A 6,227-nucleotide genomic window follows, 5' to 3' on the forward strand; every position below is an offset into this window, starting at 1 on the left:
TTGGTGCTTAGGGCAGGGAGGAGAATATTTTACTGTTCCCTTGCAATATCTTTCAATTGTAATAATTATTGCATTTGGTATAGCGCCTTTCGCTTTGGGGCGAACCGTCATAGTGCTTCACGGGATTTACTGTGGAGTGACCTTATTTGTAGGCAAACACGGCAACCAGTTTGCTGAAGTCTCACAAAGAGCCATGAAATCAATTGTTCAGATTCTGCATTTACAGTACATTAAATCCGAGATAAAATGGTGTTTGAAGCTGTTAGTGAGACTGTTTTCTTAAAAAAGATATCAGACCACATTAGGTTCCTTAAATCCTGATCTGATTGAACTTTAAGGCTGATCGGTGCATTTGTTTCTGTCCGTCATGTTTTCCAGACCTGACTAAATGCAGTTATTAGCACTGTATCAATATGTAACCCATCATTCCTTCAGTGTATTGGCATTTATATTTCAGTGGCTCTCTTAAGTGAATAGAAATGCAGAACCCTAAACAATATTCTGCCTTATATCATTTTAGTCTTCGCTCCTAACTAAATAAGTCTAACTGTTTACTTCACTGTTTTACCATGTTTACCGCCAGAATTTGCACAAGTTTCAGTTGTGGCAGGTTAAAAGTGGAATACCTTACGTTTCAGACAATCGCAGTTTACAATTCAAAGGATGCCATTAAAATTGCAGCAGAGGATCTCTCCAGATCTCACAGTAGATGCTGTACAGTGAATAAAATATTTTGGACAATTGAGAATTAAATAAAGAATTGAGTAGAATGAATTAAGTTTGTGTGCACTCTCCAGCGGCAGAAAAAAACCCAAACTTCTCCCCCGATGGACCATATTAGGAGAGGAAAACGGCAGAAAATTGGCAAAGAGACTATTTTTTTCTTGTGCAAACCTACCCGTAGTTCTGGTAGAGTTGGTTACTATTGAGAATTGAGATATAAGTTCCGTGGTTGTGGACACGGGAATATTTGATGCAATTGTATGTACAGCAGGCACGGAGCAAATGTAGCCTTAATTGAAATATCATTAGTTGCATTAATGCTCTGAATTTTATCCTAATGAGGTCTTGAGTGTTTTGGCTTCATGTCTCTTACAGTGTAGACTTGTGTGTTGGATTATTCGCAGACTTTTCCACAGCTGGCGAGCTGTCATTCACATTGGAAAATGATACCAGAACCTATGGGGTTCAAAAGAGTCGAATTTTTCAAATTATTCCAGGGTCTGTTGTGGTATTAAAACAGTTGGGTTTTTTTTTTTGCATGTGTTGATCGGAGTGCAGAGAATGGCTTTGCTTTTAAAACTACCCACACAAAAACATAGCACACCCACTCAAACTTGCTGTAGGTCAGGCAAAACCTAATGCATTATAACACAAAAGCAATTCTAATACTTTTTAACTTAAGTATCTATACCACGAAAGCTTGAAAGGGTAATTTTGATATAGAAATAATGTCTTGTTCTTACCACTGAATTTCCGTTGAAAGGGCACTCTGTAAAATCAAAATTGCAGAGAATAATAATCCATGAATTTGATGTATTTGATGTCAGAAGTGAATAACTAGTCGTGCTTCTATCTGTTGTACCTGTCTTCTCAAAGCGTTCGAGGTACTTAAAGTGAATAAGTACCTCAAAGTGTTCGAGGTACTTAAAGTGAATTCATAATACACTCACCAATTGCAATATGTAGCCATGTAAAATATGGAGCAGAATTTGAACTGATTTTATTATATTGCATCTTTCCTTCGCTCCAACAATTTACATTTGTTTTACAAATTTAATATTGAGCACCAATAACTTTGTTCTAATAGTTTTTGGTTCTTCAGCCTAGCAGATTAGTTTAATCTTGGGCAAAATAGCCGAGTACATTTTAAATATCCATATTTTGGTGAGAGTGCAGGTAATTCAATCAAAACAAAGATGCACAAACTAAACAGCCCCTTCAGTTGTGTTTTTTGAAAAAAAAACAATCAATTGAAGGTGAAATAAACAAATTCTGACTTAATTCTCTTGTAGAATAATTACCTTTTTCAATCACATTTTACTTTACGTTTTAAAATAGTTTTCACACCAGTCAAAATAATTCTGCAGATCAGGATACGTCATTTGTTTTTATATGGTATGACTTCTTAACAGTTTTATTAACCCAGACCTGTGTTGTAACTTTCTATGGTTCTATTTTGGAGAGAAATGATGTGGCATTGCACTGTGAAAAAAATGCACCATAGGATCTCTTCAAAGAGCCAGTTCGAAAATAGGAGCATGTATTTACCTAATGTCAAAACACAGCTGAGCTACTGCAGGTGTTTTGAAAGGAACCGATTTAAATATTTTTAATCTCATTTTAGAAATTGGTTTGAAGTGGTGGAATCACTTATTCATTAATAGTGAAGTTTTGAAAACCATTACTTTTTTTTATATAATTAAGTGTTTTGAAGTGCGATCCAGTATCCATTCAAGAGTGTACTTGTATATGAGGCTTAAATGACTGACAATGGTAGTTACTTGTCAAACTACCTTTGAGAGACGCTCAGTAAGACCTAACTTTGCTATAAAGGAACTTAACTGAAGCCCTGAAAAATGCAAAGTTCACACACTGTGATTATACCGATCAAATGTGTCTCTGGTCTCTTGGTTCTGTGCCTTATTCATTTTACAGGTATTGTTCTAGTGCAGTCAATGTACTTTATTGTAAACTTCAGGGTTTCTGAACAATTTGTCGCACCCGTTCATAGTCAGTGAATGTAAATGACTGTCTGATGCTCACTCAAGATTTTGTGATGTACTTTACTGTGCAAATACTTAAATGTTTATTTCGAAATGTTAAAAGAATAAACACAGTCTTGAAAGCGATTGCAATGTTGATTTTGCTTCATTGGATTCTACAACGGAATCACTTTGCTATTACCTATTCATAAATAGTGAGGTTTTTCAAAACTATTAATTTCTTTAATGTAACTAAGTGTTTTGAAGCGCGATCCACTGTTGGTGGCAACGTTTTCGAAGGGCGTTTGAAAATGTAATCGATGCAACCAGCTCTTGCTAAACTGGTGAAGTGAGACGACACAGGAAGTCTTCTCCATGCGACCGCTTGCCATTGGCAGCTGCGTTTTTAAATATTTTTAAAAAAGGCGCATTTACACTGTTTTCTTTTCGAATGATGAAATGCATGGTTAGAATCCCTTAGTATGAATACAAATTATAGCTCTTCACCTGCAGCACCCTTGTGTGTTTTCCCAGGACGCTTATCAATCGTAACCGTATCAAACATACCTGCAGAGAAAAATCTGTCCCCTTTGATTTTTACGAACACACCCAAAACTCTTTTCCACCCCCACCCCCCACCCTTCCATGCACACACACCTTTCAATTGTATGAGTGCTTCGCATCCAGGTTCTATATATATATATTAAAAAAATGTTCACCAGTTCTCAGCAAAAGCTGGAACAGGAGGCTGAGTGTCGAAGTTGTGGTTAGGATACGCTGAGCATTTTGCTCGCTCTGGTCGCTATCAATATTCTCCAGGGTAACGTGCACTTGAGTCTATGCAGGATTCTATAAATAGTTCTCCTCCTGGTTATTGTTCGGTATTGTGGGCCCTTTGAGTCTGCACATATATGGTGTGAAAAAGCGGAGGCTTCCCAAGAGAAAGCATGAACTGTTAAGAGACATTTCAACACAAGAAAAAAAAACCAAGGCCTGTATTATCGTCACAGTCAGTTGCTGACTGCTGAAGGCTCCTAATCACTGCAATTCTTACACCTATTCATTAGGAATTATAAATGATTGAATCTCACCGAAATGAGTTATGTGCCTTTTGATGAATTTATAATTCTGGATACATTTCTTAACGTACCAATAAACCTTTTATGATCAAAGCATATTTATTGCTAAAAGCCAAGGGAATACAATACAAAATTACGTTTATAAAATGCCTTTCACATCGGGAGGACGTCCCAAGGTGCCGAACAGTCAGGGATGAATCGACCGCTGAAAGCCCAAACCAGCTTGGCTCGTAAATGATTCCGGGTCGAACTTCAATAAAGCTGTAACCGGAAATTAATGGAAATCACACAACTATGTTTTTCATGAAGGTTTAGTCAACATCTGTCTCTTGTGAGTTGGAATCCAGGAATGCGGTCCGGATGCATTAATCTTAGTTTCCATGGATACATAAGCAGCCAAGTATTTTGTATTGACGATGAATAATATGAAAGGCATTCACAGGTTAGATCACTGTCTTAACTGCATCGACTTTGCTGACTCTTTTCCCTATGTAAAGTACAAGATGTGAGGATTGGATTACAGGTGGGAGTGACATTTAAATGCCATCTACATTTTAAAACTTAGTGGAAAATAGAACCAGATATTACAGTTGTTAATGATAAATCCACACCAGACTGCAGATAAAATCAAAAGTTCTAAGGTAACGCATAAAGAGCAGCGAATTATAAATCTGCAATTTATAAACCAAAGCAATAAAGCAAAGGCCTGAAATGTTTTTTTATTTGACCTGTTTGTATTTTGCTGAATGAGTAATAATAATCCATGCATTTGATACTTATTACACTGTCTCAAAGGGCTTCACAGGATAGACTGTAAAATGGAATGGCTGTGTTTTGTGGGCGAACATAGCAGCCAATTTCCTCATAGCAATGTCCCACAAATAGCCATGGAGTGAGTGACAAATTTTATTTGTGGGAATTATTGGCCAGAAGACTGGGAGAAACTCCCTTCGCTTTTTTGAAAGGTGCTGCGGGATTTTTAACGGCCACCTGAGCAGGCAGTTAGGACCTCGGTTTAACGTCTCATCCGACGCACGGCAAGTCCGCCAATGCATCAACCTTGCCACCCCCAGCACTGCACTGGGGTGTCAGCGCCTTGGGACGCCCTCCCAACGTGAAAGGCGCTATACAAATGTAATCTTGTTGTTGTTGCTTAGACCGTGTGATTCATAGTCCCCAAATGAGGGCTTGAACCCGTAACCTTCTGACTCAGAGGTGAGAGTGCCATCACCGAGCCAGGCTGCCACATTCGATAAGATCATAACTGATCAGTACCTCAACTCCAGTACAATACAAGACAATCCAATCCAAGGTATAATTTGAACTAGTGCCCAGTAATTTCACTTTCAACAGATTTCTAAAGATCTTGTACGTAAATACATAAATCACTGTCTGGCGTAGAGGTCGTGGAATTGACGAATTCTTAACCTTTTGCTGCAGTCATCAAATCAATAGGATGAAATTACCAGGCTCTTGAAAAGCAAATCAATTTGATGTTTGCTGTCCTTTGGCCTCAATGCGGCACAACTTTTCTTCCCTAAATCGTTGTCTGAGATAAAGAAGAAATTCAATTTAATACCAGGGGAATTAAGGTAATGCAATTAAGGACAAAAAACCTCTCTGCTCATGACACTGAATGGCTGACAGCGTTTAGCAAATAATAGCGCAGCTAAAGTTTAGGTTTCTCCGCATCATGGAAACGATCAGCGGTTCATTATCGTGAAGATTTATTTGGATTTAACCGCAGCCAGATGGGAGCTCTTCACGCTTAATGAATGCGTGGGCTCCCACTCTGTCTCTGTGAAGCACGCCGAGACCCTTGTTGTTCAGTTGGTCAAGTGTCTGATGCATGTGGAAACCTATCGCTATTTTCAAGAGCATCCAAATCAGACAGAGTTCCACTTATGCATGCCGCCTACAGATGGAGATTTAATAATGATAATAATCCGTGCATTTGATATAGCGCCTTATCACGTCATCAAGAATTCACAAAGTGCTTCACAGAATATTTATTTTAGTTAAAGGATTGATTGATAATCCCACCTGTTTTTGTCATTATGGTCACTCAAGGCTTCTTGTCCACCTAGTCCAGATATCCAATGCCATTTTGGCCTTGTCGGGATCAGAAAAGGGTGATATATTTATTTTGTCTTAAATATAGACGGCAAATGAGTTTATTGCTGAGCTCCTGTGGGCACTCTGGTTATTTTTAGCGCTGGCTAAACTTCTGCTTTGTGTGAAACAAGAGTTGGCTTCCTCAGGGTTCATGCTCAATCAATAGTGACTGAATCAGATGCAATGAATTAAGTCATTTTGGAGTCACAAGGGGCAGGCAGCCAAGCCATCAACCCCAGGCAATGTACAGCTCTATTGATGCACTTTCAGCCTTAAGAATATATACAATCAGTTAAGGAACGCTTTCCCAGATGGTTCAGAGTGCAAA

The sequence above is a fragment of the Callorhinchus milii genome, unplaced genomic scaffold, assembly GCF_018977255.1.
Source record: "Callorhinchus milii isolate IMCB2004 unplaced genomic scaffold, IMCB_Cmil_1.0 Scaffold19, whole genome shotgun sequence".
NCBI classification, from domain to species: domain Eukaryota; kingdom Metazoa; phylum Chordata; class Chondrichthyes; order Chimaeriformes; family Callorhinchidae; genus Callorhinchus; species Callorhinchus milii.